Here is a 12,279-nt window from a genome sequence, read left to right on the forward strand (position 1 = left end):
TGTTAGTGAAACTGTTGGGAAGACAGCGATGGAGAAACGTGAACATTTTATTTGTACTGTATAATCTGCAGATTCTGACCGAAATCTGCAACTATCCTTTGAAGCACCGCTCTTCTAAAACAGCAATAAGGATAATTATTAGGTTATTTACATTATTATGTAAATAACAAAATAACTTAAAGCAAAAATTGGGAAACGTAAAGTCCGAAGTCTTTATTATAATCATCAGTCAAACAATATTGTTTGCTCTGGGTCTAAACAGAGCGCGTTGTGTGTGACGTCTTCTTTTGTGCATGTGGGCCGCTTTGAGGGTTCACACTAGAGCGCGTTTGCTGTCGCATTTTATTTGTAGTGTGAACAAGCAGACAAAAAAATCGGATTTGATCAAAAAATCGGAATTGAGCATTAAGACCTGCAGTGTGAACGTAGCCTTTGACAGTATGACTGCTCTTCCCTTCCATCAAGTACATTTTTACATTTCTAGAATCCCTAGAAGCTAGAAACACAAAACAAGACACTACTGTTATTATTAAATAGTTTCAATTTGTTTCTTAGTTTATTTGTGATTTAAATTTTCACCTTTCATCTTTATGCTTAGTTTGTTCTGGTTACTTTGAATTTTGTAGCTTTGAGCTTATTTCTCAGACTATCTCCTTTTGTAATTTGTGATTAAAAATAGTTCAGTGAGTTTATTTTCCTCCATTCAGATGATTTTCCTGCGTTCTGTGTCAAGTCTACGTTTCTGTTCTTGCACACCAAGTTACTTCATGTTTTATTGTGTTAGTCTGTTGTCTCTTGTGGTTTTTATTTAGTTTTACGTCGCTTGTCTCATTTTCTTATTTAGGTTCAGTTGCCCTCCCAGGTGTCTCCTGTTTGTCCTGAGCTCCTTGTGTATTTACTCTCTCAGTTTGTCTTAATTTGTTGCTGTGTCCTCCCTCTCTGTATTGTTTCCTTGCTCAATGTTTCCCTGTGTTTCCTGGTATCCAGTTTCCCTGCTGCTGCCCTGCCACTGTGTTTTTGTATTTTTTGCTACTGCATTGAAGCTGATCTTTGAGTTCATCCTTTGTCTCCTGAGTTCTGCATTTGGGTCCATATTTTAAATATATTCAAAAAACTAACTCTGTAGGCGCTCACACGCCACTGCACGCTCATGCATGTGTGAGAAAGAAAGAGAAAGAGAGAAATACTGCTACAAGCTAGTTGTGATAAATGGTAGTTTAAATTTTGTCCAGGTAATGAACCATTAAATCTCCTCTTGCACCATTTGAATCTCTCTGCAATCACATTACATAGTATGCATATTTTAATCTATACAGCCAAATATCACAAATCTGACCCTAAAGTGTTTGCCACCTGGACACATCACCAACCGCTCTGAAGAAGCTTAGAGTGGATTCGGAAATAGACACCTGAGGTCAAAGAATTCAAATGATTAAAGTTGTGCTATTATTAAAAAAGGTAAGAATATCAAGATATGATCCAGGAGGATGTGAAACAACTTCTTAGGTTATTGATTGATTATCAATAATTAACAATTAATATTTTTATTTTACAACCATGCAAACATGACTGATTAACCTGCATGGAAAAAAAATTGAATATCAATTTATTAACAACTAAGAGTGCAATAAGTGACCACTAAAAGAGGCCCACACAAAAAGTTTTAAGGCTGTAAGATAGCTGTATGTCACAGAACAGTGAACTTCATTTTGAGCTTACTCATAATCAAATAGCATTTCATATCTTTGTTCACTAAGGCAGGAAATCAACCTCAAGGTTTTGTGCTGAGTGAATGAGACATTGTGGATTAGTTTCTGTCAAACATGGTTGGTCAGTGTTGTCACTTATGGAAGTGGAGGACAGTGCAATAACAATATGTACAAGACAAATAAAAGAAAAGAAATTGTTATATCAAGCCAGCCAATATCACATTAACTGAACAACTGATGTTTCATGCTTTTTTATACTGCTTTTATCAAAGGTTTGAGACAGACCCTAATGAGCTACTGAAGCAAATAAATAACTGTCACTGAGCTTTGCATATATATCACTGAAAAAGGCAAAGAGTTTGTGAAACAGAACAATTTGGACTGTGAATATAGTTGCTGTGCACGAGCAAACATTCAAAAGCCCAACTTATTAATAATTCTATGAAAACATAACTTCTGTTTGTACTGCAGTGTCATTTCCTGCAGTATGTGGATGACAAAGACTACAGTAACACTTTTCTTTTTAATAGGATGAGACATTCAACATTTGCACAAAGACCGTCCCAACCAATGGCATTTTGTTGATAAAACTGGGCTGTGTGATTGGTGGATCTATTCTCACCAACACAGTGAGAAGAGGTTTAAAAAGTGTCCCAGCACAGCATTCACTGCAAGCTGAATGACAGCAATGGCTCACCTGAAGTTCCTCCTACTCCTCCTGTTTGTTGGTGAGTGAACTACTGCACTCGTTTCTTCTGCCTATTTTTTTAAACTTTGTGTATTTGAACCATATCTGTGTTTATTAAGACTTGTTTAACTTGGCTTGATTAAGTTGTGCGTTTTTGTTCTAATTCTTTGTCTCTCCATTACATTAATTTTTGTAAATTTTTCAGAATATCTCAGAGTGTGAATTTTGTCAGTACATTTTTCTAGCCATGTTGCTGGTTACAACCATAATAACTGGCTCCTGGCTGAGTCAATATGTTGTTCAGGTGGTAAGACAACCATTTGTAAGTATATTATTCTTCTCTCAGGTTTCACAGTGTGCACAGAGGTGGATTTGCACAAGAGAATCTTTCACGACCATAACTGTGAGAAAAATGATCGTCTGTATCATGTGAAAATAACTGCAACCAAAGAACAGCGTGGTTCTCTATGTGGCGGCTCTCTGATCCACAGAGAGTGGGTTCTAACTGCAGCTCACTGTTGGAAAGATCAACCTGGATGGTGAGAAATTACTGTTTCACTTAAAAAAAAACAGTCCATTGACAAAAATCATTACTGGTATTTTGTTTTTACCATTTCCATTGTTTAGGAATATGTCTACATATGTAGGAATTCATCCAGGTCCAGGAAGAATGGTGACAATTACTGATCACAAAATCTTTGAGGACCAAACAGGAAAACATGACATCATGCTTCTGAAAATCGACCCACCAGAGAATAAAATTAAGCCTGTTGTCTTACCTAAATGTACACGTCGTAAAAAGTGAGTTTTGAGTAACCTTTTAAGTGTAAAGTTTGAATTCTGGAAGTCCTTAATATGTTGACATAACATATATTTTTCTTGTTTAGTTGGTTGGTTTTTTAAACATCCAGGAAGAGCAAAAAAATGTAGCAACATCTGTAGTCTATGAAAAAAATGACATCATGCTTCTGAAGTTACAAACCCCATTACTGACTGCAAAGCTTCTTTATTAACAATAATGTAACTGAGACTTGAATATTGAGGTAAGTGTTCTGGTTTGGATTTTAGGTACCCGCTTAGGAGGTACATCCATGATCTATAATAACTGACAATAAAACATGACCATGAGGAAATGGAAAGAAATGTAATGTTTTAATAAAATGTTTGAATCTGCAAAGTTAGATTAGCTGACTTAGAGTGGACTGGAAATACTCAGCCTGCAGACTCCATTCAGATGATTTATTTTGTGCTCACAAAACATGGATATGGACTATTTTTTTTTTTTTGTAGGATGAATGTCATTCAGATTGCAGGCCTTGGTGGTTATAGGGTCAATGCAACCTACCACAAACGTAAGACCAGTATTGTTTTGATTATTTCACAGTTTTCTAGTTTATATTATAATTTGATTTTGTCTTGTGTGCCTGTTATAGTTACATTTTCATTTTATTTGAAAACTGTGATGACATAAAGTATTTATCTCATTTTATGGTGGATATACTGTCAATTTCCCTCCTTTTTAAACGCTGCTCAGCTTCTTTTAAAGAACAAACTTTGTTCCACAAATGAGGCAAAGCATGTTTCTTTCAATATCTGATTTCCTTGCATGAAACACGCAGTAGCTTTTGTTTTTTACATTTTTTCTCTAGTCCGTGGTGAACCGCCTCACCTCCAGTGTGCAAAGATGCATGTTGTTGAGTGTGGGCTTAACCTCCATCCATGTGATTCAACATTATTATGGCCAAATGGAAACACGATGTGTTACAAAGAACCTCGAGTGGACACATGTCCGGTGAGTTGTCATGCAGCTAACATTTTATCTGTATCATTATCAGATGTTTTGGAACAAACATATAGTTTATGTTTTCTCTCTCAGGGTGATTCTGGTGGTGGAGTGATAGCCAAAAACAAACAGATTCATGGTGTGCATGTTGGTGGTTATAAATGTGCCTGTACCGGACCAGCTATTTCTCTGAAGGTCTGCTCTTACATTGGTTGGATAAAGTCATTACACGGAGTAATGGAAAATAATAAAATGAAAATAACATCCAAAATAAACAGTTCGCTCTGCAGGAAACTGCTTCGGTGTGAATTGTTTCTACATGTGAACTTTTAATTGTTAAAATATAAATATGTCATGTGTGTTTTCAATGTAGTTTCAGGCGTCAAGTTGATCATTCAGTTGTTCAGAAACTGTGATGTTTGCATGAAGGTTGTTGGGTCATTTTTGCTCGATGATATTAAGTACAATTACTACAGTATAGTATTCAAGTACAAATGTGAGGAATTTGTACAACAATAACAACAAACTTTATTTATATAGCACATTTAAAAAAAACAGTGGTGTACCAAAGTGCTTAACATACAAGAGGGTAAGATGAAGTAACGGAAGGATGAAAGCTATGGCAAAGTACCAACATGCTAGCATGTTAAATGGCATTAAAAACACAGAAGCAAAAGAAATGCATATAAAAGTGCAAAAGAACAATATATGTAAAGAATAAAACAGACAAAAATTTTAAAAATGATTAAAAGTAGTTAAGAATGGACCGAAGATAGAAATAAGCATTAAACTAACTATCAAACAATCATTAACTGGTAGAAAAGGCGAGGCTAAATAAGTGGGTTTTTAACCACGATTTGAAGGATTGACTGGAATCAGACTCGCGGATGGCGATGGGGAGGTTATTCCATAGATTGGGTGCAGCCAAGGCAAACGCTCGGTCACCTCTAGTCTTCAGCCGGGATCTTAGCTGTACCAAAAGTGACTGGGAAGATGATCTTAGTGCTCTAGTAGGGGTGTATAATCTAAGTAGCTCAATGAGGTAGCTTGGAGCTATATTGTTAATAATTTGGAAGGTGAGCAGCAGGATTTTGAATTGAATGTGATACTTAACAGGAAGCCAATGCAGGTCGACAAGGACAGGGGTGATAGAGACATTACATTGGTCTTTCCATCACATTTGTGGCTTCTTCTCCGCTGCTTCTAAGGGGAAATTGGTACATTTAACTTCACTACAATTATCTGGCATCTTTAGTTACTTGTTATTTTACAGATGAAGATTTGTGCTCATGAAATACATGAAATACAATTTTGTTTCTGTTGTTGATCAATCAGTTATTTGACTTGCATGAATTTAGCAACTATTATTATATGTTAAATCTTTAAAAGTACTTACTGTTGATATTATTTTCTGTAAATTTTTCAAAATCATAAATGTGTGAGAAGCACTCAATCAGGGGCAACTCCAGGATCAAACCTTTAGGAGGGCTCAGCTCAGTCTTAATGTCATGCTTTTAGTGTTACCTTCAAAAGAAATCTCATTTTTGGATGACCTACAGCAGTGTCTAAGAATAACAGATTTTAATATAATACATCAGCTTTACGGTGGTCACTTTAGTTTAGCCATGTTGACCAGTAAATTTCAAAACCAGTTTATGAAAAAGCAGATCAGAGGAGAAACCTGCACAGCATTGTTTCAGTCTCTTAACCACATAGAGGCCAGTCCACCAAATCATCAAGTATTTAAAGTACCATTATACAATATAGACAGTTAAAAATCACCCTGCCACTCCACATACCTGGACAAGAAGCAAACTGGTAATAGAGCTGATTTTAAATGACAGCTTTTGAATTCATACAAACACTTTGTTGTGCAGACTCAGCACAGAGAATCATGTACACCAATTCAGAGAGTGGAGAATAGATTTGTAGTCTGTAACATTAGTATAGTGGCATTCATCCTGTTCAAGGTTACAGTGATGTGAATGTTGCTAAATGATATTATTCACATTAATAGCAGAGTGCTACTGAAAATCACACAACGCATCCATTTAATGCATGTAGATTTTGTGAAAAATCCACCTGATCTCTGTTAGTTCCAGTCTCTCTGTCCTCACTTCCTCTTTGTACTGACAATCACACACAAAAATTTTATATTCAACTAAAAAAAATAACAAAAGATATATTCTTGTAACAATTATTTTAAGAGCAGTTTTGGATCATCGTTTGATAAAAGCATAGCACCCTGCTTAGTTATGAGCGATCATCACAGATGAATGTGGGCAAAACAGAAGTGACATATATGTAGCCAGGTGGAAGGTCTTTATTATCGGACATGTCCCTGACTTTGACTTCATGTCCACTCTTACCTGTTTCTTATATGTGCTGTGTTCCTCCATCTTTCTCCCTTTCTCTCCCTCTCTGTCGTCCCCTCTCAGTCTTTGTGCAGTCACCCAAAGGTTAATTATAAGAGTATATCAGAGTTTACAACCGAATAAAAGGCATAAACTGGTCCATATCAATTTGCTGCTGCTGGCGAGGGCGTTGCTAGGATCTTGAAGCATACAGGGCTTACCCCAGCCCTGAAATCTTTTGAATTGTCACTCAATAACAGCACCTTTTAAAGTTATTTACTTGTATTTATTTAAACGTATAGTAAAATTAATACAAAGTGGTAAATGTTATGCACTACCTAAAGTTTGAAGGCACAGAATGATACTAGGGCTGCCACGATTAGTCGACTAGTCACGATTACGTCGACTATCAAAATCGTCGACGACTGATTTAATAGTCGACGCGTCGTTTGAAGCTTACAAAAAACGCAGGAATAAGTAGTAGGATTTAAGAGTGTAATAACGGACTGAAACAGAAGATGGCAGCACTGCATGTACAAGGATGCCAGCTGCCGTTAAACCCAAGAAGAAGAAGTAGCTCTGTCCCAGAATTCATAGCTCAGCCCAGCTCAGTTTCCAACAATGGCGGCAGCTAGTTAGTTTTAATATTACTCTTATTATTCTTTCTGGGTCACAAAATAAACGTTTAACATATTTTCAGGCGAGAATGTAACTGTGTAAACCTCAAATATCTGCTCAGTTTATCAAGACACCACATATTTCCAAAAGCGCTCTGACGTTTTCGGAGACGTCTGTTACCCACTAGCTCGATAGCTAGCTGGGGGCAAGGCTCAGTAGAGCCCGTGAGAACACCGGACTCCCGGCAAATCGTTTTCAAACCCACCGCCGTCTTTCGCTACTCAGGTTAAACATATATAAGTCACTTAGATAACTTAAAAATGTTATTGTTTGGCTTTTTTTAGTATTTTAATTGTTCCTGAGTAAATCGGTTTGGCTGAGATTAAAGTTATAGTTTTTACACAGCTGAATAAACGTCAAGCAGACAACTGATTATCAGAAGTGTGAGATGCTCGAGAATATACTCCGGTGTCCTGTTATATTTTAGATAGCAAGGAGCAGACGGCTGAGTTTATTAAACTCCACTGAAACAATCTGCAAATTTCATTAAAATTTAATAAACTATCATCTTGTCTTTATTTTTAGTTAGCACATACCTGAAACACTTATAGCTGTAAGCTAATGATAGTTATATAAGAGCAGATGCTGCTGGTGCAATAAGCTGTACATTTTACGTCCAATGGATGCATGACCTGATTAGTCGACTAATCGCAAAAATAATCGGTGACTAGTCGACTATCAAAATAATCGTTTGTGGCAGCCCTAAATGATACTATTTAGTGCAGTTTTTAATCATTACCAGTCTTCATCTTAGAGCTTGTGCTCTTATTGTGCCATGATGTCTCCATTTAAACTGTGTGGATGTTCACCTCTTCTTCATCCTTCCTGTTCCTTTCACCAAACTGCTCACTCTTGTTCTCCTCTGATCTCACTTCCTGTTCTGGTTATAAGAAGAATGCAGTCAGCATGTGTCAAAGACACTCCCTCCAAATATATGATTTTTGATATGATGATTAGATATTTAACATTTTATTTATCAACTTATTTTATGCACTAAATCAATCAATTATTAAACAAATATTATACTGTAGAAAAGCAAATAATAATGCACTAAGCAATTTTATGCCATAAGAGCTAAATGGTCACTTCACTGTATTTGTTTCCCACAAACTGCTATACCAAGGATCTTCAAGTTTCCACTATATTTCATTAATCTGCAGCGACGGTAGAACATAAAGTATATTAACCTCTATCGTTTCTTTATGACTTTTATGACACATACACATCTTTGAATAGCACAACAAATGAGGTAATTTCCCATGTGTTTTAATTAGGTTTTAGTGATTTATGTGTTTTATGTATGTGTGTGTATTTTGGTCTTCAGCGTTAATTTATACAAACTGTAATTATTTCAGATGGAAGATCCATTATTTTAATGTTGCTTTATTTTGACACTATGGAGAATAAAGCCTTACATGAGTGTTGCTATTTTTAATTGCGGAGTGGAAGACCTACTGTACTTGTTGTTTAGACTGTGATCTGAATGATGAATTTAACCAAATTGAAAGCAAAGGTTATAGCTGGGATATTCCACACATTTGAAAGACTCATTGTGTAACTCAGATGTTTATGAGCTTTGATCACTCTTGTCCAGCATGAGAGCTAATAATTACCATGTAACTGCAAGAAGACTTAATAAAACTGAAACAATGCACCCTAACACAGGCATTTGAACTGTACGCTAATGAGTACATGAAGTGTACCTCTACCTCTATAGCTGAAAAGAGTTTGCCTCTATAATTTCTGGATCTACTGATGTGTTTCTGATGTATCTCTTCTTTTATTTAGCCTGTATTATGAACAGAAAGATGTTGAAATCCTCTTTATTTGAGAAAGTGACCTTAAACTATTTTTGTTCCTTCTTACTGAGTTTCCAAGCTACCTCTTTGTTAAGTGAATAAACTATTTGAACAAGAAAGATATCATGGCATTTATTATGATACAGTGTGTGTGTGTGTGTGTGTGTGTGTGTGTGTGCTCGGCAGAGGGGAGGTCAAGGCAGGAGCTCGCTGAGTTGACCTGGTACATCAAGTTTGGATTTCCCCAGTCTAAATTCTCTTTATCACAATCATTTGTATAAAAACATGGCTGTTTTACTGATCTATGGTTATTATTAAAGAGGAAGGAAAGAAGAAGAGGAAGCCTGAGCCCAGGTTCTGTCCGTTTTCATAACAAGTCACAGACATCTGAGCTTTTTCGTCATAAAGATTGTGATGTGAAGCATCAGCAGGTAAAGTGTCGTTAAAGTGTCACTTCAATAATGCTGCTGGGAGAAAGAAGTGTTGACACATACTAGTTTTGAATAAAAGGCTTAAAACACAAACACTCTAATATTGGGTGTTGCTTTTAAGCTTAAAGAATATAATAAGTTCTAAGACGATTAATTTTACTTCTCACTGTCCATGTTGTGTTGTGGTATTTACTTTATCATGAATGTATGCTACTTTGTTCTAGCGACTGTAAACTTTTTTTGTATTCATGAAATAAACTAGACTTTCACAGTCTGCATCTTCCACAGTTTTCATGCTTTTGTTCACTCCAAATTTGAAACAAACCCACAGACAACCAGAGTTAACTAACTATGTGGAGCAATCACAGACACTGTAAAAGCTGATTTTTCTAATAAACACAATCAGGTTAACATTAAGGTTTAACATTGAAGGAGATTTGTTCCATAGTCACAGTTATACTTGTATTTCCTTTACTTACATCCAACACTACTATGTTCTATTTCAATCCAGGTGCTGGCAGTTTATCCTTTGTTGTTTGGACAAATAAGCTTAAAACTAAACCTTCATGTTTTTGATGGGAAATTTTGTTAAACCATTGCTCAACTTATGTCTGCATGAGAGCAGATAATTATGATGTACTTGTAAAAAGACTTGATAAGCAGGTCACAGCTGAATCAAGGGGTAATAAAAATAAGACCACACAGTCTCAGCGTGACTACACATGCAGTGGGTTATTGCACACATTTGAAAGACTCATTGTGTAACTCAGGATGTGACCCCTTATAAAGGAGACAGAGAAGTTCTGTTGTTCAGTCAAGTAAAACCTGGTGAAAGCGTAATTCTAAGACTCTGGTCGTTGCTTAAGTGTATAGATAAAAAATCTTTTTTTCATAGATTCTTTTCTTACTAAATTAGTATAATCGCCAAATCGATCATTTCATATTTATCTCCTGAAATGATCTACATTAACTTTTTTATCCCTAGAAATGTGTTTCCAGAGTCCCAGGTTTAGTGACTTCCTGTCCACCATCACATTAGCTGAGTAGTTGTCAAATTTGAGGGGAGCAGAGAAGATCGGACACCAGTCAGCAGGTCAGAGGCCATCTCTCATTTCACAAATCAATCACTTGATTTATAAATGGAACAAACACACCATCAGACCAGGTAATGACCCATTATGAGACAACAGCCATCTGAGAGGAGATGTTCTGTATCACAAAACATGGGAAACAAACAAACTCTAGGCATTCTGAAATATATAAAGCTCAACAAAAACACAACCATATCAGATCCTGATGTAATTCATTTTGTTGTTGTCTTTATTAGTCATTTAAAAAGAGGTCTAGAAAAAGTGTCCACTAAGAGATTCTACTATTTATGCAGCAGTGCCCCCGTGTGGCCACAGAGACACACAACAGCTTCATTTCTCAGCCTGTTGCCTTCTTTTTCCTTCATGATTTAAACAGTGAATGAACCGAAAGAAGTCAATCCATAAACTGTTAAACTGATAAAACAGTCATGATGATTATGTAACAAGTTGTTGTCGACTTTCTGGTGGTCGTTTTGATATACAATTTAAAAGCCATTTTCTTTTATATATAGACCATACACTTTGTTCTTGACCATTTCTTTTCCTCATATCCTTAATGGACAGTGGAGGAACACTACATCTCGCTTCTGTTTAACATTTATCCAGGCGCCCCCATAGTGTACCTCTACAGAAACCAAGGGAGAGAGACAGACACTCAAAGAGAGGGAGATGGAGAAAAGTTAACACAAACTTTTATTTCCACTTGAATCTTGATCTCAAAATAGAAAAAGTTTTATCACAAAATAATTACAAGAGCACAAATAAAAACTCAAAACCAAAGACAAATGAAATAAAAAGGCAAGGTCCTGCGACTGAACACAGCACATCTTGCATACCTTTAAAATTCACAAATTTCAGTTTTCTTTGTCAGTCTGTGGTATTAAAAAAATCTCAACATGATGACCAATGTTTGACCTTTCACCTCTAGCATAGTTTTCTCTGGATTTCAATCTGTCCACCCCTGAAATGACATTTATCAGTGTATGTACAGCATCCATTTTTGGTTTAGACAGTCTGACACAGACCGTCTCCATGGCAACCTCCGAGACTCTTCTTTTCCTAAAAAAAAAAAAGTCTCTATATGACCACCAACAAACCTGTTACACCATATTTTTTTCACCAGCTCACCTTTGCTGAAGATGTTTTCTCATACAAATCTAAACATCTTTTGAGAAAGTCCACATCACTCTGATCTGTAATGCAAACAGAAAAACAAGGACAACACAAGCAGAGGCCTCCGACATAAACCTGGCAACATAAATCTAGATAACTTTGCTTATTTATCTCTTAAAACATTTAACAAAGATTAAATTTCTAACAAATATACCAATATAAATATATATTCCAGAAACAGGACATTGAGAGAGCCCCACATGATGACTCGATGCCAGTAACAGTCCTTTACAGACGTCTGCAGGCAGCCCACCCTGTGCAGGAGCCAGCAGACCAGCAGCAGCACTAATCTCCTCCAAAGAAAAGTTAGCATCCAGGACAGCTCTGTCCTCAGAGCTCAGCTGAGGAAGCCCCTGCAGCAGCTTCTCCACGCAAGCTTTATTATTTTACTCCATCCCTAACATGGTGGTGTAAAAGTCCACGGCATACTGACCTGCTCTGCATCCAGGAAAAACCACTAACACCACATAAACTACACTAACAACACCATACACAATTACACTAAATCATCAGCCTCACAACACACCACACATAAAAAAACACAACTTTCAGCCAGACAAACCACACAGTCCA

The sequence above is a fragment of the Pelmatolapia mariae genome, linkage group LG6 (genome assembly GCF_036321145.2).
Source record: "Pelmatolapia mariae isolate MD_Pm_ZW linkage group LG6, Pm_UMD_F_2, whole genome shotgun sequence".
Lineage (NCBI taxonomy): Eukaryota > Metazoa > Chordata > Actinopteri > Cichliformes > Cichlidae > Pelmatolapia > Pelmatolapia mariae.